The following is a 25891-nucleotide window of genomic DNA, read 5'->3' as shown; positions in this document are numbered from 1 at the left end:
AACTGCCTATGCTCTCTAGCCTCAGCAAGTGCCAAGACCACTTGCCCCCCACTTCCCAGTAAGTTGGCCAATGGGTGCCATGTCTGAACTTGTGTGTCTGTGCTAGCAGGCTATATGGAGAGTGCAAAAATGGTGCCTTCCAGCACCTTTGTCTTGGGGTACTTGGGGAAGGACAACTATCTCTTGTCCTTCCAGTTAATGACCTCAGATCAGCAAATGAATCTTTCTCATATACAACTTAGGCACTTTTCAAACTGCTATTTTTTCACTGGGTTTAAGGGTGAGCAAGACCACACATGAGCCCTCTAAGAGGGGAAATCTCAGTTTCCTATGGCTCTTTGAGACCCCCCAGACATCAGCCTTATAGTTTCCCAAGCCAGAAATTCTGGGGGCTCATCTCTCTGATGCAGATCCCAGAGACTGGGATGCCCAATGTGGGGTTCAATTATTGCTTCTTAGGGAAAAGGGCCTATCTCATATGATCTCTCCTCATTGTCTCTCATCACACTGGGGGGTGGGTTGGTTTTTTTTTTTTTTTTTTTTGCAAGACTGTTTATGCCTCTCTTACCTGTATCAGTGTGGTCCTTTGTCTTTTGTTGTGGAGATAAATTTGTCTAGTTTTCATATTTTTTTTTCAGAGTGAAATGATTCATATGTAGCTATAGATTAGGTGTGTCGATGGGAGGAGATGAGTTTGGGAATTTTCCTATGTTGCCATCTTGGATCCCCTTCAGACAGGCCCTTTTGAAATAGCTTTTTTCCCCCAACCTTTTCTGGGGACTTGAGCAATAGCTACAGGCAATTTTCCCTACTAGCAAGTCCTGATTATGACTTTTTCAGTGCCCTTTGTACCACCCATTCCTGCTGCCAAAGTTTTTATCTTCTTCCTTGTCTTAGATTGGCAAGACTTTGCTAACCTATAGAGGCAAGTACAAGGCAAAAAGCCCTAGAATGGACCTTAGGAGTCCTGTATTTTAGTCCTGGCTTTGGAGTGGTGTGACTAACCTTGAACAAGTCACTTCACTTGCATGGATTTTCATCTTTTGTGACATATTGATAAGCTCTGAAATTTTACAGTTCTAAGTAGGTACCTTGAGTGTACATCTCTATTGGGTCAAATGCTCTTCTTCAACCCCCTGAACCAATCAACTCCAGAATTAGGGGCTAATAGAGAGAGAAACTGTTGGTGCCCATCACAGTCTTTGCACATAGCAGGCCTGCAATGAAAAAAAAATTAGGGGGTGAAATTTACATCTAGAAACATGGATAATACTATTCTTTTCAAGATCTGGGTGGTAAATATTGCCAGATAATTTATTATTATTGTTTTAATTTGAAAGAGCATAACCTTGCATATGTAAGGCTTTGCTTTTAGAACTTGGAACTTGTTTAACATGGTCTCTGCACATGTCCCTTTGCCATTTAACAGGGAGTTCTTCATGCCTGTTGCCAGATTGACATCTTGCTAGTATCCTTCATGCTCTGATACTGACCATGCTTACCTCAAGCTGTAGCAACTGGAGGGATGCCAAGGGTCCATGGTCTTCTGAGTTCTTTTTTTTCTTTTTTTTTTGTAAGGTGCCACGCTATTGAAACCTTGAGCTCTCTCCCTTTGGGATAGTAGAGGGGAAAGAAAATAAGGAAAATCTGTGAGAGTAGAGGAAGACCAGGTCAAATGTAAATGAAAATATACACCGTGGATCCCCAGTGGAGTGCGTCAGTTCCTAGGTTTGCTGCAAGTGGAAGCTGACCTTGGGTTTCCTCCTCTCATAACCATTTGACATTTGAGAGAACAAACAAAGGACTTCATCAGGAAGAGTTTTAACCCTGTGAGTGGCTACAAATCATTGGACCTGGGGAGCTGGGATTCAGAGAGGTCCTCTGCTGCCTTCCTATTTTTTTAGGGGAACCAACTTTCAAAGAGACTGATACCCAGGTCCCCAGGATTTTCTGATGGTCTGGGAGGTTTCCAGGCCTTAAACTGGCCTGTTGCTTCCTTTCTTCAGCAAGATGACATCTCCAAAAAGGGAAAACAGCTCAGAAATCTGGGACTCCAACAGAAATCTGGGACTTAGAGAAGGAAGTGGTATAAAGTGGCTTAAATTCATATATATATATATGTGTATGTGTATATATATATATATATATATATATATACACATATATATATGTATACACACACATAAGTGGCATATATATATATATATATATATATTTACGACAAACACATGAAAAGAGAAAAAGGAAGCATTCTCAGACGGCATAATTAGCATAGGCTAACATTTACAGAAATTCTTTAAAGAAAAAGCGTGGATTTTTTATGGGGTGGGATGGGATAGATTGTGGTCATTACCTAACCTGAAGGGTGTAGCTTAAAGAAGATTCTTACTGATCTTCTTGCTCCTGTCTTTACCACCTCCTCTGCCAGTTCTATTTTATTTATTTATTTTTTCAACTTTGGCAAACATTTTGGTATCATTTATGCTTAATTAAATGAAACCTACTCATGTTGTGAGCTGGAGAAACAGAGGCCAAATAACAGCAGACTCTCTTGCCAGCCTTTGCTCAACCCTGTTAAGCAGCTCTGGCCCCAGCTCTCAGGCCAGAAAAGGCATCTTTGACAGTGTTAATGGCTTTGACCTCTTGAGTTCTAGCATTTCACTAAGAAGTCCCTACAGTAAGAAGGCAGGGACTGGAAAGCTGGTGCCTAATGCTAAACTTTGACCCCAGAACAGAAAAAGAGAAAGGGTAGGGTAATTCTGCTGAGGCAGGATGATCTGCACACTGCAGAGTGGAGATAAAAAGCAAGAAGAATTCATCATTTCCCTACTGACTAAGAATTATTTGCAGTTCTGTGGCCTGTGGAATGAGAGGGCACAGACCTGGGGCCTGGAGGACAGACGGCAGAACTGCGGGGATTCAGCCCTGGCCGCCTGTGAAGATGTGAGTAATATGGAGCTTTTATTGGCCTGCTGCTAGCAGGTGGTTAACTAGCTGTCTTGGGTCACAATAGGCCTCTTTGGGGAGCCCTGGAAATAGTTTTCCTCACCTCCAAAAGTATAACAAAGCCCGCCAGGAAATTTTCCGTATTAATCTTATCAGGAAGTCCTGGGAGTGAACTTCACCAGTTTGCCCAAGCGCTAGAGGGAATATTTATATGTTCTCTCCTACCAGCTTGAGTTAACATCACCTAAAGGCCTTTCCCTTTGTTTATATTCTAGAGAAATCATTCCATCATGGAATAAATTATAAAGTATTTCCAATAACTCTTCATTATTTTTTCAGACTGGAGGAGGTAGAGTGTGGGAGAAAGACTGAGAAAGACAAGGCTGACTAGAATGATAGAGAAAAATTTTTTAATATTTATTCTTTTTTTAAGTTTATTTATTTATTTATTTTGAGTGGGAGAAAGAGAATGAATGAATGAGTGGGGGAGGGGTAGAAAGAGAGGGAGAGAGAGAGAATCCCAAGCAGGCTCTATGCTGTCAGTGCAGAGCCTGATGCGGGGCTTGATCTCATGAACTGTGAGACCATGACCTGAGCTGAAATCAGGAGTCAGACACTTAACGAACTGAGCCATTGAGGCATCCTGATAGAAATAACTCCAGTGAAGAGTTTTAAGGTATTTCTTTATGAAATCTTTTATTGTTGTTACCAAGAGAAAAGAGCTAACTGGCTAGCAGGTAGAGCTGGGCCTCAGGAATACATTTCTTTCCAGGGTTGTTTATGTCCAACCCTTCAGACACTAACGAGTATAGTATGTAAGGCCTTTCACCAGTGGTTCAGCTCAGATCAGGCCTGAACCCAGTCCAACCCAGGCCTGGTAATATCCAAAGCCCCATTTCCATTAGCAGGTGAAGTCTGCTTGTCTGCTCATTTCTGGTGTTCCTGGGGCCGTATCTCACCCAGCGGTCTACCCACTGAGGCCTTTACTCTCAACGCCACTGGGAATGCCCAGGCCAGATGATGATGATACCACCTGGTTTTGAATGTTTCCTCTGAGTTATAGCACTATGTTAAGTATGGTGTAAAATCTGTTAGCATTTAATTTTTGCAACGGCTTTGTGAGGTATTAATCTGGTCTTACAGTTGAGGCTTAGAGAGGTTAAGTGACTTTCCCACAGTCACATGGTAAGATGAAGTGCTGGGTCCTGAAAGCATGTGTAGCTGGTTCCCAAATCTATGCCTTTAAATACCGTGATATATTGCTGGGTGTTTTTCTTGATTTCTTAACTTTATTCTACTTCCTATTAGGGTCTGATCTCTGGCCCTGAACCCAAGACCATTTGGTTAGAGCCCTGCCTAACTTTTGCCACCTCCTTTCCCCAGAAGAGGATACCACCAGGGGCCAAGCATTCTTTCAAACTAGACTGACCTCCATAGAATCATGATTTGTTCACATGACTGATGAGGAGAAATGATTATATCAGCCCAGAAGCAACTGATGCCACCCTTCACCCACTAGATTAAAACTCTTGGGTAATAATGCTGGCCCAGATCAGACCCAAGTTTTTTAGACATTGTAAAAATCTGTGGGCCAACTTGAGGAAGCCAACACTATAGTCAGATGGACTTCCAGCCTTGCCCTCCTAATGTACTTTCTCCCTAACCCTTTGCATACTTCACTGTAAAGCTCACATAGGTTAGAGTAGACTTTAAGCTTTGATAATTCAGAAACTCAATTTATCATCTCAGTTAAGGCAAGTCAGTTTTGGAAAAACTGGCTCATTCTAACAATCTCAGAAAAAAAAATTATGAATGATAATGTCAGTTTATTCATTTAAAAAGTTTTGTCTTTTTTCCTTGTCATCTCTTCTTGTTCCAGGGCACCCCATCTCAATATTAAAATTCAAAGCCAGACCAGTCATCAGAAGGCGCTTGACAAACCCAGAATTATAACAAAGGAAATTGAATTGCTTTAAATGATATTTCATTTAAACCCATTTCTGACTTCTTTTTTTTTAATGTTTATTTATTTATTTTTAGAAAGAGAGAGAGAGAGAGAGAGCGCAAGTGGGGGAGGTGCACAGAGACAGAATCTGAAGTAGGCTCCAGGCTCTGAGCTGTCAGCACAGAGCTGAATGGGGGCTTGAACCTGTGAACCTTGAGATCATGACCTGAGCCAAAGTCACGTGCTCTATGAACTGAACCACCCAGGTGTCCCTATTTCTGACTTCTTATTCTTTTCCATAAGCAGAATCGTCCTCCCTGCCAGCAAATCTGAAGACCTGGGTTCAAGTCCAGGCTCTGCTATTTATTTTCACTGTGGTCCTTGACAAGGCATTTAACCTCTTCATGGTCCTGTTTCATCGTCAGTAAGATGGGAGTAATAATATCTTCTAAAATTCATAATGTTTAAATGGAGGTTATAGATAAGAATGCTCTGCATATATTATTTTGTGTTATGTAGAGCTGTCAAGTTGATTTTTAAATTTGAAACCTTGTGAAGCCATTTCCTTGCAAGTCACCTATATGATCATTCATCCTAAGCTGCCACTTTTCTAGGGAAGGGTGTGGTTGCTTCACAAACTTAAAAGTACAAAAAGTACAAAAAGTCCTGGGTGGGCCTGGGTTTCCGCATTTCTAACACATACTCAAGTGATACAGATGCTGCTGGCTATACTTCAAGGCAAAGTTAGATGTCTGGTGCAGGTTTCTATGCAGTTACTTTGTGTGTTCATTGCAGGTGACTATTCAACACCGTTGAACTTGCATGTTCTTTCTTTTCCTTTGCTTTTCCTGGCTTTACTCTCTTTTAATTCTTTTCCTACATTTCTGACTACTCCTCCTCTGTCTCTTCCATGGATTCCCCTTGATTTATCCTTTAATGTTGGTGTTTTCTTGGGTTCCATTATTTGCCTTGTGATCAGTTTGTTCTCTGTGGATGATCTCAAGAGTTGACTCCTATATGAACTCTCCCTATCTTACATAGGCAGACTAAATGGATCCTTATCCTACACTCCCATTAAGTTTTGTAAGATTTACCTTAGCATATGATAGTTTTATTTTACTGCATTATTATGCAATTATTTTTGTATGGTCTACCCTTATTTTTTGAGAGCAGAGTGCTCCTTTTCCATTGTTGCATCCCTTGTGCCTAGCATAGTGCTCAGATTCTATAAATGTTTGACTAATAAACAAAGGCAAACCTAGACTTTGGGGCAGACGTCAGAAACAGCCATCTGAGCAGGCCAGATGGCAAATGTTAGTATTTGGACACCCTGTGGAAACACAAAGCAAACTTAAATTCTGTTGTGTATATGTATATGTGTATAAATTACCTTTCTGGATGGTCTCAAGATACCAATAGCATCTGGGGAAGACACCTGAGCCGTGTTTCCTCTGTAAATTATTTCTGGGCTCCTTTTTCAGACTTAAGCAATAGGCTGTCAAAATTGTCAAAAAGAGGAAGCATGTTTCTTATGGGCAAGATTATTTATCATGTTTTTCTATTGTAATAAACAAAGCAAGCTCCTTCAGAAAAGGAAGGCTGTAGTATTGCCAAAATTGTGGTTTCCAAGAAAAGTTTCACCACATTTGGCCTCAAAGAGGACTCAGAAGATCAGGTAAATGACTGCTAGCAGGTGAAATATCCTCAGCTCAGATCTCACGTGGATTGGATTCAATCCAATCCAACAAAAAAAAATTCAGTAGATGTTTTTTTGTGTATCAGGCTTGTACTAGGTTAGAGATAGAAAGATAAAAAAGACATGGCCCCTGTCTTCAGGGAGCTCATAGTCCAGTTGAGGCATTAGACATTGAAATAAATAAAGACAACTCGATGTGATGATTATTTAATAAATATATACAAAGTACCATGGATTGGAGAGGACAGACTAGTTGGAAATATAGAAGAAAATAATATTTTGAGAAGGTTCTTCATCCCGAAATGCATATTATCTCTTGAACACCCATCAAAATTCAAAGTGCAATTATTACCCATCCCTGTTCATGTACACAAATAAGATTAAAGTTAATGTTTTTAGTGCATATGATGTGTCCACCATGCCTCAAGAAAGTTTTATTGCAGGGTTCTATATATAAATAAGATTTAAAGGAATGGAAAATGACAAGGTCATTAGAGGTGCAAGCAATGTGTGATGGAGTTATAGAGGGAACAGAAATAAAATATTACTGAGGGACATGGAAGCCCTTACAGGGCATACTGTACTTGGATGTTTCAGTTGGCACCTCCCTGTAGTGACTGTGGGCTCTTCACCTGTGTTTGTATGGGATTCTGGATCTCCTTGTTAAATTTTATAGAACAAAGGGTCTTAGGGGAGATGGCACAATGGGTATGTCATTAAGTTTTCCTGGGAGTCTAGAATTGAGAGCAACTGAATGGTAGCTTTGTTGCTGGGCAGACATAAAGGTGCAGCCATGTTTGGATTCTGAGAGCAGATGAGTAAAGCTCAGTAGGAGAGAGGAGGGGGAAAAGAGGAAGGGAAAAGAGGATGGAGGGGGTAAGAGAGAGAAAAAGAGAGAGAAATGGAGGGGGAGTGTAGGAGGAGGAGGAGGAGAAAAAGAGAGAAGAGGCAGAGGAGGAGGAAGAGGAGGAGCAGAAGGAAAGGGAAGAAAAGAGAGGGAAAAGAAGGGTAGGAAGGTAGAGGGAAAGGAAGGGTAGAAGAGACAAAGTAAAAAGACACACTGGTGAGTAGGGATGGGTGTGTTGTTGAGGAGTCTTTGGTTGCAAGTTCCTGACTTCCAGTTGAGCTTGTTAAACGGAAAATAAGCCTTTATTATGAGGAGACAGGCTGCAGGGCAGATATGTAGCTGCATCTCAGGGGGAGACTGGACCCAGAAACTGGAAAGCTGTCAGGACCTGGCCATTTCTCACCACATTTTGGCTCTACCCTCTTCTGTTTGCAGACTGGCTTTCTCTGCTAATTGGTCTACCTTGCAAGATGGCCATCCCATAACTTCGAGTTTTATATCTTCCTTGGTCAAGACAGCAGGCCAGACTGAACTAGAATCTAACTTTTAGTCTTACTTCCAAATTAAGATTGCCCCAGAGGATACCAAGTATCTCTTCCTGGTCCAGTACCTGTGGCCTTGGAATGGGAGCAGGTTATGGGGCTTGTATATGGCTGTTGGGGACCCACTCCTATGTGAAGAGGTTAATAGAAAGGTCAGCCCTAACCAAGAAGCCACCTTCAAAGTTTTATGCTATAACAAGAGGACAACATATCAGGGAGAGAGCTGACTTTCCAGCTTCCATTAGCATTTCCTTTGTGAAAGCCTTTCCTTTCTTCTTGAAAGATCCAGATTCCTTATATAAATCCCACTTTACTTGTTAGCTTGAGTAGGTTTCTATTTCTTGCAACAGAAGGGCCTTAACTAAAATTTTACGAGACAAAGAAGAGCTGAAAGAGGGCACTCTAAATTCAGGCAACAGCATTAAGAAAAGCACGAGTGTGAGAAAGTTCATGGTTAATTGAGAAGAGTTCTCCAAATGAACATTGCAGCATAGGTTGTCTGAAGTGATGGTGTGGAAAATGAGGCTGGAAAGGTGCTTTGGAAACTGGTCATATCAACCTTACAAATTCCCCTCATGGTAATTTGGAGTAGGCAGTGGAAGCTTGGTCAGTTTTTGGATTGCAGTTGTGATGGTATCTGACGAGTGTCCCGCAATACTATCTTAAAGAGTGATAAGCACCTGTTGGTGCCATATGGTTGGTCGTGGTTAGACTGTAACTTCAAAGTTACATGATGGATAAAATTCTACTTTTAACTCAAGTGGGAGTGTACCCTTAACACATCACAGAAGTCGCAGCTGCTGACCCTTTCCCAAAATGTTCTGGGTAACTGTAATAGATGCTATTAGTGCCCCACCCAGACTCTCTTCACCTGCTGGCGCATTCATCCTTGAGTTGCTGAAGGTGCTATAGCCAAGGCTGTACATCTGTGGCCTTCTTGGGAGTCATCTCATTTGGAGACGCATGGTACTTTCCACTGCTTGACCCTCATGGCCAATGACTGAATGATTTAAGGGGAATGCAACAGGCTGGCCTCTTTGCCTCAAAGTGGGACAATTCTGCTGTATAATGTATCCTCTGGAGTCTTGTGGATTAGGCCGAGCTGGGTGTTACCTGAGACCACATCCTTGCTCAGCATCTTGCCTTTCACTCTCCCACTTCCCTTGCTAGCTTTGCAGGTTTCTCCTGAAGAGCCTGCCCTCAACAGATTACAGGCACCCAAGTCCCTTTTTCAAGGCTGTGCTCCAAGGGAATCTTCTCTAAAACAGTGCATTTATTTTAATATACATCCAAAATTACATGGATTGCTGTGTTTCCACTTCTGTGAGCATAGTGGACAAGAATTCGGATTCTGGGGTAAGACCCACCTGCATTCAAATCTTGACCCTGACACCTAATAACTTCTGGTCTTGGCAGATTGGTCAGTCTCAGTTTCCTAATTTGCAAGACCTAAATGGGATAATAATCATCCTCAGGGTTGATGTGAAGATTAGATGAGATAATACATGTGAACTGCTCAGCCCAGAACTCACACAAAGTAAAGAGCTCATTAGCTACTGTTATTATTGCTTCTGATTATCTCCTTTGACAGAGATACTGCACGTAGTTACACAGGTTGTACACTGCACCAGGGTCCATATCTAAGTGGTAGATTTATGTATTTATTATGAAAGGTTTTTTTTTTTTTACATCCTAATTCTTACTTGTAAGTCTCAGGCAGACTGGCCTGAGGTAGAGTTCAGATTTCTTATTTGGTTCCCCTCTATCAATTTGAAATCGTAGCTCCCAGCTTAGTCTTGACTATGTAGTTGCCCATGAACAGGCTGGCATAGCCCTTCTCTCTTCACCTGTTTTGGAGCTCCGTGACAACCAATGGCTGAGTTTTCATTAACCACACTGGTCAGTGACAGCTGTTTCTACTTAGACTGACATCATCAGATGCCCTATTAGCTGACCTGTGCCGTGACAGCCTAAGGACAGTGATGCCCGAGCTACAGAGGAAGGTGTGGAGGTACCTAACAGGGAGGATGAGTGAGAAGGAAGCAAGGGTGGGCAGCTGGCAAGAGTAGGTCTAAATGTCTAGCACACTGTTGTTTATTCACACTTGAGGTGGAAAAACAGCAGGCAACGACACTGTCACAGTTAGCACGAGATGACCCGAAATACCTGATGATTTTCCTGCACAGACATTTTCACAGACAGATGCTCTTGGCGGTGGAAAATTCTGCTTCCACCTCACCCCATTTCCCCAAGGTGCTAACCAGGCAGATACGTTCTCAGCACTCTGGCCAATTGCTTGTCAAGTCAGTTCAGAGAATGAGAGCAGTCCTCTCTCCTGGTTCACAGAAGTGATAGTGGCTGAGTCGATGCCTTATTTTCAGCCAAAATGTGTCATTCTCTGGGAATAGCTTCCCACCTTGTCACTGGATTTAGTCCTGGATACCGGGCACTGGCATGAGGGGCTGAATCGCCCCATTTGATGGAAACTGTGGGATGGGGAGAGACCGTTGAGAGGCATTCTGACTGCATTTCTGTGGCACAAGCTGGCACAAGCCAGGAAGGGAGGAAACCAAACTGTAAAGAGAATGTTGACAGATCTAGCTGGTGAGTACTTTATGGGTGGGAAAACATGCGTTATTTTAAATGAAACCTGATATGAAGAGTACTGTAGAGTGTTCCTGTATCTGAAGCACACAGAGAAGCCTTTCCCTTCTGATGGAGCCAGTCTTCTCATACTCTAGCACATTGGTGAGCTGTTCTCTTCCCGTGTCCCTTTTGGGCCAGTCCCTACTGGCCAGCCAGACTTTTCACAGCACCTTCAGTAAACCAGTGAAATGAACAAATCCCTGCAAAACCACAGCTCAGAGACTTCAGATCTTGACTCGCAAATTTGTATGTGGCTGAGGTCCTGTCTCAGATGACATGTGAGAACTGTTGCTTCTGAAGGGACAGAATCATGCTGAGCTAAGCATGTCCAGATACCCGGTCAGAGAACTCAGAGAATTCTAGTTGTATCAGACACTTGGTCCTATAATCTTGGATAACCACCTCATACTTGGTGAACCCCACTATTCAGGGGAAAGTGGCTGGGTTTTCCAAGTGGGATAGGAAAAAATCTTCATCTTTGTTCCCTTATGTGGGTGTGTCTTCCTCCTCATGGCTCCTGTGGGACAGAACATGCAGCTTATCTGTCAGCATCATCAAAGTTGGAGTCAAGGCATCTGGAACATACCTACAGTGCCCAAGACAGGAAGCCCCTTGGTTCCAGGGTGGTCGGGACGCCTTGTCCCTCAGCCTGGATCACTTCCCATAACTCCGATTTGCACAGCCTCTTGAAAGAAGAAAGCTTATTTTGGCCTTTGGATATATGCTGTGTGACATATGACTCCTTCTAAGTGGCTGCCACATTGAGTGAAAACAGAACTATAATTGAGAGGTGGCTGGGGAATGCCTAGAGAGCCCCTTCTTCCTCATGTCTGCTCGCCAACGTGCAAAGTGCAGGAGGGCAACGATTACACAAATGGAGCTGGGATTTGGAAGGCTTTTTCCCTCCCTTCATATATAAGTCTTTTTATATCAAAGGTTAGGGCAAGTAGACTGTCCCTGGGGACAAAAACCCAGGTTCTGCTGGGGAGAGGGGAAAAGAGTCAAACCTACTTGGAATAAGTTCACTGGGATAGAACTGTATTCTACTTTGAGCCAAAACCCCGTGAAATCTCATGGGCCATGAAGTCCAATTAAAACAGAGCTGGGCACAGTAAGAGGCTAACAGGCATGCATAATTGTGAGAACCAGGATTTTAGTGGGGAAAGAAAAAAAAAAGCCAAGGAGAAGCCAAGGCCAATTATCAGAACTGCTAATTTTTACCAACCTAATCATTAATGAATACCATGTTTCTGAAAAGAATGTTAAGAGAATAATTGTATTTCAAGGGCTTGAAAACTGCTAAACTCTGAAGTTGTACAATTTGTGCAAATTAATATGATAAAAAGAGACAATTAAGGTTTATAATTAACAGATAAATACAAATGATCTGGTGAAGACAATCTAAGTTTCTGCTCTGTCTTATGAAGCAGTGTAATTGATTTTTATAAATGCTAATTTACAGTACATGCTCTGTTAACCATTAACACAGGGAAAGGAACATGGAGTAAATGGAAGTCAAGGAGGGATGTGAGCCAAGGAACTAACAGACTAGATCTAGCCAAGGAGAAGAAACAGAAAAATATGCCAAATGTTGGAATGTGACTTTGAAAGGGGAAAGACACCATCCAACAACCATCTTCCCCACCCCCACCCAGGGGGAAAAAAATCCCTCAATTGTCTGTGCAAGTTCAATGAAGTTTTTCTCTATTTCTATACCTTTCAAAACTGACTGGCTGGATTTTCCTGAAGTTCTGAGGCCATGAGTTGAAAAGGTCTGTCTCCAAGTATAGGACATATGTTGTGTAAATAAAATGCACCTTGGTGACGAGATGTTTCCCAGGCAAGGGCAGCTGAATGTCCACAGGGAGGCCTGTGTCACTTCTGATGAGGAGCAGACTGACATTGGCAATCAGCTGCTGAGGACAGAGAACACCCTTGGTGATTCATTTGTGATTTGCACCCCGAATGTCACAAGGACCCACATTCCAGACTGCAGACAGCATGGGGTCGAGTGGCCTCTCACACGGTCAGGGTGTGCTCCAGGGTCAGCAAGGGCAGGGACGTACGCTGGCAAACAAGGCTCCTGAGCCAGTCCAAGGAGGCCAGACAGCTCACAACCTATATTTCCCTTTCCTGATGGGGAAGGAGAGGGATTGCTCTGTCTGTCCCTGTCAGACTCTATGTCTCCTGAGGACAGGACTTGTGTACATTTGTATTTTTGGTGCCTGCTGTAGTGTTCTTTCTATGATTGGAACTTGAATAAGATTAGCTTTTGATAATGACAAGAGAGGCCTGGTAATTCATATTCTTTATAAAAGAAATCCCGAAAACATGACTTTTTATTTTGACTGGGTGAGAACCTAGAGATTTTTACCTGATTGTGATTAACACTCTGCTTTTGAGTTTTCAAGTTGAAATCAGCCAGAGAAAAAAAGGAACTGGACAAAGAGAATATCAAAGGACATCTGGAGAGGAGCGTCATTGTTCTAAGGCTTAGCCTGGTAAAGTCAGGAATTGACTTTTCAGTTACCGTTTCTCCTAGCCATGCTCCATTAACCTGTTCCTGATGAGCGAGGAGACTCTCCAAGCATTTCCTAATGTAACCTGCTGGTGAACGTGACATCTTCCTCCATGCTTCTGAAATTCCTAATCCTCAGTACCAATTGTGCTTTCATAGGTCATTTTTTGGTTCCCCTTCTTTGTTGCATTTTGATAAATCGCATATGACTTCTGAATTTTAAAATTCTTTACATGTATCAAACAAAAGAAAGGGCAAAACCTAGATTCTAGAAGCTAAAACAGAATGTACTTTTATCATTCTAGTCTGACTTCATATTAAGTAGGAAGTAAACACATGCTGTAGACCAAGACTGTCCAGGAGAAATACAACGTGAGCCACACATGCAATTTAAAATTTTCTAGGGGCGCCTGGGTGGCTCAGTCGGTTGAGCGTCCGACTTCAGCTCAGGTCACGATCTCGCGGTCCGTGAGTTCGAGCCCTGCGTCAGGCTCTGGGCTGATGGCTCAGAGCCTGGAGCCTGCTTCCGATTCTGTGTCTCCCTCTCTCCGTGCCCCTCCCCCATTCATGCTCTGTCTCTCTCTGTCTCAAAAATAAATAAATGTTAAAAAAAAAAATAAAAAAAAAATAAAATAAAATTTTCTAGTAGCCACACTGAAAGAGAAACAGGTGAAAGGACTATTAATAATATATTTTACTTAATGAGATATATTCAAAATATAATTTCAACACACGGCCAATATAAAATTATTAATGAGATAGTATATATATATTTATTATAAGTCTTCAAAATCTGGTGTATGTATTATACTTCTAGTCTATCTTGGTACTAGCAACTTTTCAAGAAATCATGCCAAATGTGGTTGATGGCTAATATCTTGTACAAAGCAAAGAGAGAGAGAGAGAAGGAGAAATTGAGAAAGGCATCTTAACTATATCTTCCAGGGTTTTATTGATTCTTATTCCAATCATAAATTATACAAGGGTTATGGTGGAGATGAACTTGTGGCTAAGTCATTACATATAATATAAAACCTAAATGGTACTTTAGATAAGGCTGAACAAGTCTATCTCATCAATAATAATTTCATTGGATCTACTACTACTAAGCTAAAAGGAGACTAGGTGAGCAGATCCTAAGAAAATTGTATGTTCATCTTGAGTCATCATCCACAGGCTAGATTCAGAATATATAACCCTGTTGATGGAGTGGAGGTCACAGCTATACTTTTCTACTTTCATAAAGTCTTTTGGGCCAATTGGCTTAGCTGGATATGGTACAACATGGCTTCAGTCCATATATATGCCAGGCTCATAAGGGGCAGTACTTCTTTTCAAGAGATCTAGGCTGCCTTGTTGTTTACCCCTAGCATGTGTCTTACGGCAGCCACAAGGAGGTGTCCTGAATGTCTTGGGGACTGGGCACCCCACCTGCCATACTTGGAGGAGTAATTTAGAGCCACGATGGAAGACCATGCCTCTGTAGAAAGAATGAGAATGCCCTTATGGACAGATACAAAACAAACTTCAAGTAAATTAAATGAAAAGAGCAGGTGCAGAGCAGTGTGTATAATATGTTAGCAAATGTGTAAAAAGGAAAAAAAATGTGCATTTGTATATGCACAGACGGTCTCTGAAATGACAGAAAACAGGCAATGTTTATTGCCTTCAAGGAAGGGAGGAGGGGGCTGGGAGACAAAGGGAGGGGGAAGAATTTTCCCTTTTATTCTTGGTTCCTTTAGAATTTTGTGCCATGTGATCTATTCTATTTAATGTATATTACATTTAATATATATATATATATGTATTTCCTTTCAAATTTTGTTCCATGTGAATATACATAAAGAGCAATAATGTGGAAACATTTAAAATAGCCAAATTTGAAACAAACCGAACTGTAATAAAAGCCATGTCCTGGTGAAGGTGAATATGTCCTGTCTCGGGGGTGAAAGTGGAGTGTATAGCTAAATGCTCAGCGACATCCAAGAGCAAAGGGGGAAGTTACTGATACTGAGGAGCAGTACTCCCTGAATATTCTTTTAAAAAGTAGACTGACGGGGCGCCTGGGTGGCTTGGTCGGTTAAGCGTCCGACTTCGGCTCAGGTCATGATCTCACGGTCCGTGAGTTCGAGCCCCGGGTCGGGCTCTGTGCTGACAGCTCAGAGCCTGGAGCCTGTTTCCGATTCTGTGTCTCCCTCTCTCTCTGCTCCTCCCCTGTTCATGCTCTGTCTCTCTCTGTCTCAAAAATAAATAAATGTTAAAAAAAAAATTAAAAAAAAAAAAAGTAGACTGACAATTACAATTCAGCAATCGCTTCCTGAGTGCCTCGTTTGTGCAAGTCACTGGGCAAGCCAACGTGTCTGTACTGTCCGCACCTCACGGAACTCAATTGAATGGATGCATCTAGAGGGGAAGAGGTGTGACTTTTGTGACAAAGCTAAAACCAAAAGAGATGTCCAGGTAGCTTTATAGTTTCTGAGACAAGAAGTAGCTTTAATCTCCGAGTTTAGAGAAGCCATTTTCAGGAGTGCTTTTCTCTGAGAGAGATGCAAAGAAGCATCTCCCTGGTAAAATATGTGACAAGGAAAAGACGTAATGTCAACACAGCAGTATCGGCATTACACATCAGACCTGGTGATAACATAAATGCTTTTGCAAAAGAAGTGGGTGTGGGTGTTGCCATGCACCTCACGGAGCTGTCCTCTCTTGTAAAGTCTACAATAGAGCCAACACTCCGAGTCTCAGCTCCTGGGGACAATATCACTTCTTTGGAAATCCAGCAGAATATCTTCTTTCAACAAAGATGTGCTGTAGCTTCCACGTGCTGGACACCGAGAGAAGCACAGAAGACACATATAGATAAGCCTAGCAAGGGCCCTGCCCGCAAGGAGTGGGTTGTGCACCCAGGAGTTTAAACGTGTTCCAGAAAGCAACGGAAGTGTCGAAGAGAGGGAAACGGGGAGACTTCAGGAAGTAGTGAGGAGCAGGGGGTTGAATAAGTATAATTTTTTCCTGGGAAGGGAGCAAGGAAGAGTTCCCTTAGGCAGAGTGTCGTGTAAAAAAGGGCAGAGACATGAAGTGCCAGACCTATTTGAGGAAAGGGGACTCTAGCTCCACCAGAGCATAGGTTGTTAGACAGCAGAGAAAGGTGAGGCTGTGGCAGGCTAGGGGTCTTGTGAGGGGTCACAATGCTGCTGAAGAGTTTGGACTTTTCTAAGCAGTGGAGAGCACGGAGGATGTAAAAGGCAGGAGGGCAACTGCACAATGTGCAGGTGTGCAGAGGCCTGTGGTGGCTCCAGGGCACCAGACAGAGCCCCCAGGAGTCTGTGCCAGCAGCCAGAGGAATGTGAGAAGGGAGAAGATCCAACAGATTTTAGAGTGGGGGCTTTGGAGGCTGATGACCAGCTGATTGAATAGAAGGGTCGAGGGAAACGATGAGCCAAGTTTCGGCTGACTTTAGAAAAATCCACAAATCGAATTACACTTTTTTTTTTTTTTGCAGACACAGAATGAATTAATAATGGCCTTGAAAATCCATACTGCAAAAGATCTCTACCTTACTTAATTTTGAAGTGTTTTTGGAATCATGTGGCTTAACACTGTATTGGCGATCGCTTGGTCCATAACCTACTTTGAAAGAAATTATATGCCTTGTTTAAATGTCCACCTGAATCCCCAGCCTGAGACTCTCACAAATGTTAGTTACTTCAAATGTCATCATTAAAAGGTACATACAGAGAGGTGATAGGTTGGAATGGTCACAGCTCGAGGCTAGGTGTTTCTAAGTTTGTTTGGTCTGGACCAGACCTGTGCCAGTGATGGAAGGAAGGCACGTATTTCTGTAAAGCATCCTATGTTCTCTGAAGTGTCACGTGATGGACAATGTCAGGAAATTTTGGATAAGAAAGTTCAAAAGTTGGGCATGTAAAGCTCTGGATTGAAAGCCTAAGAAATTGTCCTTCGTGAGAAATAGCAGAGATTTAATTTGGTTCCACAAAATCTCTGTGCCTGAGACTAATGTTGTGACCTAAAAACCTTATCAATTTTACCATTGGATTAAATCACACCTTTCTGGAGTCCGTGCTGAAGGGAGGGTGAGTGAAGGTTCACACACCTTATCAAAGCCTCTCCACAATGGATAGTTCTGTAGATCTACTGGAAGCCTTTAAGTTTTGCAACCAACTATTTTATATTTAAAAGTTGTTAGATTATTTCAGGCAGCATGGACTGCTTTTCACTTAATTGCTGTCCCTCTGGGGATCTATGCCAAGGTACCGCTCTCTACTAGCCACACAGAGAATGACCCAATTGTGTTTTTAGTTTCCTCTAAATACAATCTATTGATTTTCTTTCTCCCACTGTAAGCAGGGTGGTCTTGGTTATTCCAAAGCAATTAGGTGGAGTATTTGGTTGGACTCTTCTTCAACCTTGAAGGATTCTATTTACTCTCCTCCATTATAGCCTTAAAGCTTTAGTCCCTTATAGCCAAGAGTTGCTTTTCTGCACCAATAAGCAAAAGCATTACAATATTAATAACCCTCGGCCACGGGTTTAGCTTCCTCACCTTCTTCCCATGCTTGGATGATTTCCTCTGCATTTGAAGCAATCAATAGTGGCCTGAAATTCATTCAGACTCTCACACACTCCATGAGGTTTCCAAAATAAGCCAGTGGCAAGCATTTAATTAGTTCATTTTGTTTCTGCCAGGGCAGAGATGCAGGCTTGAGACTCCAAGAGCTGGTAGACAATATAGCTGTTACTGAAATCTTCATGCCTTGGCAGTAAATAGGATGGGATTCAGAGACTAATGATTCTGCCTCTTCCCACCCTCTCTGTGGCTTTTGACATGTTTCTTTGCCAAGCTGAACCCATGTCTTCCTTTGCGTAAAGAGAGTAAGGTGCCACCAGTTCTTGAGGGTAGTTTCTTCCGGCAGTAGAGTCCGTTGTAAGTACCGGTCACCATGCTGGTGCTGAGGATAAAAGATGCATAAGACACCGTCAAATGGGGAAAAGGGGAGACAGGCATTAAGACAAGTTTTTCCCCCTGCTGGGGACGGGCTCTGCTAGAAATGAGTGGAGGGTGCAGTGGGGGTGTCTGCAGAGCCGTCCCTGGGACCACTCTAGGCCGAAGACACAAGAGCTGCAGAGGCTTTTGCTTTTCCAGTGGTCTTTGTAGCAGGGGAAGATTTATTTTCTCCCCAGGTCCAGGCAGCAATATTTATTTCCACACCCCACAAAGCCTCTGAAAAAAGGAAGTATCTCTTAGAATGTTTATGTCAGACTTTTGGCTGATAGTCATCAGTGGTTTTAAAGTCACGGCATTTCCCTCAAGACGAGCCAGTAATGAATCTCATGCACACACAGGACAAGGCTGCACTAAGTGCCAGGTGGATGAGACAGCTGACAGTAGATGGCCCAAGAAGGCCTCCAGCTATGGACGGGCAGGGAAGCCCAGCAGGGTATTTACAGGCTGATGGCGAGAAGAGTTCCTGGTTTGTTGTGTTGGTTCATGATGGCTACAGAGCTGCTGCGATCCTGGGGTCAGCCCCCACCATTTGCATGTCTCCTTTGTGGGACTCTAAGCAGGTTTTCTGCTGTGGAAAAGCCTCACACAGGCCATAGGGCTCTGTTCCTGCATCTAGTCCCACTTCCTCACCTTCTTTTTCGTTCGTTTAGGCTTCCCCTTGATTCAGAAGAGTGGAGGCAATTACATAAACGCATATAGAATAAAAAGAAACTTGGGTTCTGCTGAAGTGTGTATGCATGCTGATCCTCCAATAATATTCCTGGGAATTTATCTCAAGGATAATAACTGAAATATGCTCAGAAATGTATCTTTATTTTTCATATACTTGTGATTTCCCCTCTCTGCCTTTTTTAATGTGAAATGTCTTCATTCAGAGAGTGTAAAAAATGTACACGTGCTGTTGAAAGAATAATAGTGAAGCAATCCCTTGTGTATCTGCAACTCAGGTTAAGATAAAGAGCACTGACAGTGTTTTAGAGGCAATCTTTGGGCCCTTCTACAACAATTTCACCCCTTAAAAATATATCCCTAAATAGGGGCACCTGGGTGGCTCAGTTGGTTAAGCATCCGACTTTGGCTCAGGTCATGATCTCACAGTTTGTGAGTTTGAGCCCTGCATTGGGCTCTGTGCTGACAGCTGGGAGCCTGGAGCCTGTTTTGGATTCTGTGTCTCCCTCTCTCTCTACCCCTCCCCTGCTCATGCTCTGTGTCTGTCTCTCAATAATAAACAAATGTTAAAAAAATTTCTAAAAAAATATATCCCTAAATAATATGTAATATTGTTTTGCCTTGTTTGAATTCTGTGATTGACTTCTCATTCTAAGTATCATGTTATTAAGATTTTTAAAATATTGGTGCATATAACTAAATTTCATTTATTTTCTCTGCTCTATAGTATTCCATTGTTTGAATAAACCACAATTTATTTACCCGGTCGACTGCTAATAGATATGTGAGTCGTTTCCAGTTTTTGGTCTTCTAAGCCATGCAGCTATTAATGTTCTTATACATTTACAATATTGCACGTGTATGAGAGATTCCGTAGGGCATATACTTAGGCATGAGATTATTGGCCTGTAGGGCACACAGTCAGCTTTACTGGTTGAGAAGAGATGAGGGTGATTGATAAATGCCCCTGGGGGGTTGGGTTGCCCAGAAGATCCCCCTTAACTCAGAGGAAGGAGCTGTGCCCCCACCCAATTTCCCACAAGATCACGGGGTGCCAGCAGCTGTATTGCCAGACAGGTTTCTGAACAGCTGGCATCTAAAATTCTGCTTGCTTGACACTGGTCAAATCCCGTCCCTACCCCTCACCCACCCATTAGCAAGACCATTCTCACGGGGTCCTGCCTCTGGAGCAGAGCCCCCTGGTGCATCCAGCAATGCCCTGGCCCTTCACACTTTGGGGGAGGCTGAACTAATGGTGAACCATCATCCTGTTTTGCTGACCCTCTGCTTTAACTCTTCCCAACAAAACCAGTTCTGTGCTTGCATATAATGACCTTGTGGTGTTTGACTTCACCACCGTTCCATACTAGGTAATGTCAAACTGTCTTCCAAAGTGATTCCTCCAATTTCCTTCTCACCTGCAGTGGGTGAGGAATCCTTTTGCTACCCATCCTCACCAATGCCTGTAATTGGGCATTTTAAATTCAAAGACTTTTACACTTTTGTCAGTCTTGTGGTATAAAATTGTCACTCATTGTGGTTTAATTAATATTTCCTTGATCAGTAATGAAATTGAGCATCCTTTCATTTGTTTATTGGTTGTTCAGGTTTTCTCTTGTGAAAGTACCTATTTGAAGCTCTTTTCTGATTTGTTTGCTTTTTAAAAAATTGATTCATAGGAGTTTATTATATATTCTGGTTATGATCACTGGTTATGATTCCCTTCTCTCTCATCTTACGATGTCTTTTCTCCTTTATTATGGAATCTTTTGTAAATGAAGTTCTTAATTTTGATGCAGTCAAATTTATTGAGTTTTTGCTTTATTTTATGGTTTGTGCTTTTGGTCTTATTTACAAACTCCTTTTCTATCCATGGATAATTAAAGTATTCTCCTAAATTTTCACCTAGAAGTTTTATATTTTACCACTTGCTTTTGGGACTTTAATCCTGGCGTTGATATTTGTGTGTGCTAGGAGTCTAATTTTCCATTTTTTCATTAGGAATATTGTCCTAGCACCATTTCCTGAAAAGTCCATTTTTTTTCTTAATTTACAGGGCGAACTATATCAGACATCAAATATCCATATGTGTATGGGATCATTTTTGGATTCATTATTTCGTTCTATCTTTCCACTTGTCTGTTCCTGCACAAACATTATACTGTTCCAAAGTCTATAGTTTATAAAAAGTCTTAATATCTAGTAGAACAAGTTACCTCACCCTGTCCTTTATCAGTAGGATTTGTCTCTTTTGGTTGGGTATTTCCGTATAAATTTTAGAATCAGGGTGTGAAATTCCACGGACAAGTAAAAGGTTGGGATTTTGACTGAGATGACCTCAATTTGGTAAAAACTGACATCTTTAAATTATTGTTTTTAATACATGAACTTGATATATTTCTTCTTTTATATAGTTTTTTTTAAAGTCTTTTCCTAAGATTTATAATTTTCTCCACAAAGATCTTTTTAAAGCATTATTGAGAATGGTATCTCTTTTCTATTTTTTCTTTTTCTGCCTCTTATTTTTTTTTCTTTTTCAAGTTTCTATTTAAATTCCAGTTAGTTAACATAAAGTGTGAGAGAATGATGTCTCTTAACATTTTTGTACTTATTTGTTTTTGTTGATATGTAGAATGCATTTGATTTTTGCATGCTGATTCTTATTAATTCTGGTAATTTACCTGTAGAGTTTTTATTTTCTGCATGTGCAGTCATATCATCACTAAGTAATGATTGTTTTATTTCTTCTTTATCTTGCCTTTCTCTGTTGGCAAGACACAGCTCAGTGTTGAATAGAAAAGGAGACAATAGGAACCCTTGTCATGTTCCTGATCTCAAAGGGAATGTTTTCAACATTGCACCATTAATATGTTTTTTGCTGTAGGTTAATCTTTTTTTTTTTTTTATTAATAGAAGGGGAGAAACTTTTCTTTGATTCCAAATTAGTTAAAAATTTAAAAATATGAATAGAAGCTATATTTTATTATATACTTTTTTTCCCTGCATGAATTCAAGTGATTATATTATTAATTTGTTAATATGATGACTTTCATTATTCACGTATTTCTAATGATAAGTCATCTTTCTATTCCTGAGATAAATCCAATCTGATTATGATTAAAAGAAAAAATTTTTTTTTTGTTTTAGAGAGAGAGAGTGGGGTAGAGGGGCAGAGCTAGAGACAGAGAGAGAGAGAGAGAGAGGGAGAGGGAGAGAGAGAGAGAGAGAGAGAGAGAGAGAAAGAATCTTAAGCAGGCTCCATGCTGAGCATGGGGCACAGCATGATCTCATGCAGGGCTTGATCCCACAACCTTGGGATCATGACCTGAGCCAAATTCAATAGTTGGATGCTCAACCAACTGAGCCACCCAGGAACCCTTGATTATGATTTTTTAAAAATATGTTGCTTAAATGAGTTCTTTAATGTTTTTAGTATTTTTGCATCTATGACCATGATAAGTCTGGCTTGTAATGTTCCTTTCCTTAATGTTCTTGACAGGTGTTCATATCAAGCACACGTGATTTTTATAAGTGGATATGGATAATGAGACAAAGGAAAAATGTAAGAAATAAAAGATAAAAATTAGAATTTAGGTTGTAATGCAACATTTATGCCATAAGTTCTCTTACATGGCTAGGAATTTGGCTCTAAAATTCCTAGCAATGAATTAAAGTTAATTTCATGATTCACAAAAATCAATGAGTTAAAACAGAACTGGCTATTCAGGAGCAGAACAAGTTTTCCAAGGGGCAGTAAAGGGTGGTGGTTTGGAGACTATTCCTTGGAGCTGGACTGAGTTCTAATCCTGTCTCTAGAACTTACTAGCTATGTCATTTGAACAAGTTGCTTAATTGCTTTGTATTTCAGTTTACTCACCTGCCAAACAAAGATAATTATGTTATCTACTCAAAGAAGTGTTTCACAGATTAAATGAATTAATACATATAAAGTCCTTTGAAAATTAATCGGTTCTTGGTAGCACTCAATGAACATTAACATTTTATTATCATTTCTGATACTGAGACCAGAAAGAAAATTTCTCCTTGAATTCCTTTTGAGAGAATACCTTTTAATGAAAACAATGACCCTAACAAAATCCTTATAGGATTATTATTATTACTACCATTATTACCTAATCATTTTGAGGAGTTTGATATCCTTCAGGCAAACTTTCATAAGTAATGCTTTTCCAGTTGGGTTTCTGATGAAAGCAGTGGGTATGAGGTGCTACTCTATGAATAGTACCTGGAATACAGCCATATGCTTACATATTTTTTGAAACTAGAGGAGGATAAATAGGACCACCTTGCTTCCAGGTGGGCCAAGAAGTACTTAAAGACATGGCCAAGTATCTCTCCTTGACTAGTTTTGGGTAGGGAACAGTGCACAGTCAAAAGGGTGGTCAGTATTCCATTGGCTGCACTAATTTTAATTTGGGAAAAATGAAATCAACTATTGCAAACTATCACTTTGGCAATAAGTTGGTTATTTAAAAATGTCACTATATAGGTACCTAAATGAGTTAACTTATGTACTAGATAATTGACTATACTGAATTCCAGTCAAATAATCACAACTAATGATTACATGGAGTTTACTATGTGCTGTATTGTTCTAAGTACTTCACATAATCTAACATTTTTTAGACTTCACAACAATCACGTGAGGCAGGTACTGGTACCATTATCATCTTACGGATGAGTCACATGACCAGTAAGTGGCAGAGGTGGGATTCAAACCCAGGTACATTGGCTCCTGAATCCAAATGTAAGTGAGATGCCTACCCAAAATGATAACTTTGTTTTAGAATAATTGACTTGTAGATAGACTTCCTTTTTTTTTTTAATGTCTTATTTATTTTTGAGAAAGAGAGACAGAGCATGAGCAGGAGAGGGACAGAGAGAGGGAGGGAGACACAGAACCTAAAACAGGCTCCAAGCTCTGATCCATCAGCACAGAGCCTGATGTGAGGCTCGAACTCAGGACCAGTGAGATCATGAAGTTGGACGCTAACCAACTGACCCACCCAGGTGCCCTGATAGCCTTTTTATGGCAGTCATTTTATAGCAGGCCACTATATTCTAAATGATGAAAGGATAGGATCTGTGTGTGAGAGTGTTTTTCTTTCTCTGTACCATGACAAGGCACATATCCAGCCCAGGCAAGAATGGTATACATGTATATATACATATACATAAGTAGAAAGCAAAATAAAAACAAGTAGAAAATAGTAAAAACATCTTTTATACAATTTCCACCTGATCAGTTATAGATCCTAGCTCTGACAGTGGATTAAGGAAAAGGTTCTTGTTAAACATCAATAATGAGGGTCATTAGTATATTGACCTTGTGATGTCCATTACAGTCAATGCTCATCTACTGAAATGTAAAGAAGAGATCTAAAAAGAGCACACACAACCTTGTGTAATTCTGAAGATATTTCTTTACAAGTTAATACAGAGTTTGTCAATGATCAGTAGTGGAATAACTATGCCTATGGGCCACCACTCCTGAATAAAATATTGGCTCACTGGACCTAAACTTGCAATTCATCAAGAAGGAACAGGCATGCTGCTATCTGTTGAGTCCTTTTCTGTGGTCACAACCTGCAGCTCTCTTTAGCTGGGTCCTTTCAGCAGACAAGTTCTCTGTGACATTGGCTTTTAGATATTGCAGAAGTATTACATGTAGCTGCAGCTAACAGGAAGTGATAGTTGTGTGATTGAGTGTGAGCAGAAACTGGAGAGCAGTAGAAAGCCTGGTGGCATTTCTTGCTTCTCTGCATTTTTTGGCAGCTAGGATTAGGTTAGTCCTGCTGCAAAGTGGGATCCTTCCAGTGGTCATTGCCCATGTGACTTTTCAGGGTTTCAGCAGTGATGCTCAAGGAAATGGCCTCCTCCTTGATCTTGAGACATTGTGCCTAGAGGACACCACCACTTTGGGTGACTGCGTTTGGGAACTGCCGTTGCTAACACTCTAATTCTATAATATGGGAATAGTATAGTTGCCCTTTTAAAAGCTGTGATAGAGTTCACAATGGTTTTAGCTGGGTGGTAGAATATTTGTGGAGCTAATAAAGATGTGCAAATAGGGACCTGAGCATACCCTTTTAAGCAGTTCTTTAATAATTGTAGGGGCAGGAAGTCTCCTCAGGTGCTTTATTTGGTCAGATTTCTTCATAGAAATCAGTTGTTCAATACAAGGAGCATGACCTAGATCCAGAAGAAAGCGGCCTGGAATCTACAAAGTTTATCAAGCTCAGCAGTTGAGCAAAACCCAGATTTCCAAGACCTCATTCATCAAAGTCACTGCTGTGATGACAATTTCCCAGAATCTGCCTTCATTTCCCCATCTAATGGTTAAACTCTGATTTTATCACATAGGTTGATCATAAAGTATTTTTACTTTAAAAAAATTTTTTTAAATGTTTATTTATTTTGAGACAGGAGGGGTGGGGTCAGAGCGAGAGGGAGACACAGAATCCGAAGCAGGCTCCAGGCTTTGAGCTGTCAGCCCAGAGCCCAACACAGGGCTCGAACTCATGAACCTCAAGATCATGACCTGAGCCAAAGTCAGACGCTTAACTGACTGAGCCACCCAGGCGTCCCAATCACAAAGTATTTTTTAATGTGATGCTTTCATAATGTTTAAAATTTTAAAACTCCCAAATAATTCCTCTGATTAGCATGATGTAAGTTTTAGTTTCATATTGTTTTGGTTTTCCTGTCAAGCAGTCTCTAGCTCTTTTTAGTTATTCTGCAATGGGCACTGGAAGTGAAAGTCCTATGTGGTTGAGACCCAGTGTGAATGAGGCAGGTTTTAAGTGATTAGCAACGAATTGGGAGGAAGGGAGCAAAGAAATGTATTTCTCCAGGCATTGAGGCAAAGTTCTGAAAAGTCGTAGGATGGCATCAGACCACCAGTAGAAATTAAAAGTCCCTCAACTCACTTGTCATCCCCAGACTTCTGAACCAGCCCAGAAAAAACATGAGTGCAGACCTGACTTCAGGTTGGATATACTTAGACTTAAAACTTAGGCTCTTAGCTAAAACTTA

The 25891-nt window shown here is 41.2% G+C and overlaps 1 long non-coding RNA gene across 1 annotated transcript in view; it reads left to right on the top strand.

Moving 5' to 3' along the window:
* Positions 1-25891, top strand: part of LOC123583537 — a 154062-nt gene that overhangs the window by 74130 nt on the left and 54041 nt on the right. Inside the window, exon 4 of the long non-coding RNA XR_006704929.1 lies at positions 22335-22397. This is a non-coding gene — a long non-coding RNA (uncharacterized LOC123583537). The remainder of the gene's footprint in view (positions 1-22334; positions 22398-25891) is intronic.

Source organism: Leopardus geoffroyi, chromosome B3 (assembly GCF_018350155.1).
Source record: "Leopardus geoffroyi isolate Oge1 chromosome B3, O.geoffroyi_Oge1_pat1.0, whole genome shotgun sequence".
NCBI lineage: Eukaryota > Metazoa > Chordata > Mammalia > Carnivora > Felidae > Leopardus > Leopardus geoffroyi.
Note: the sequence above shows the minus strand (reverse complement) of the source record. Positions and strands in the feature narration are given on the sequence as shown.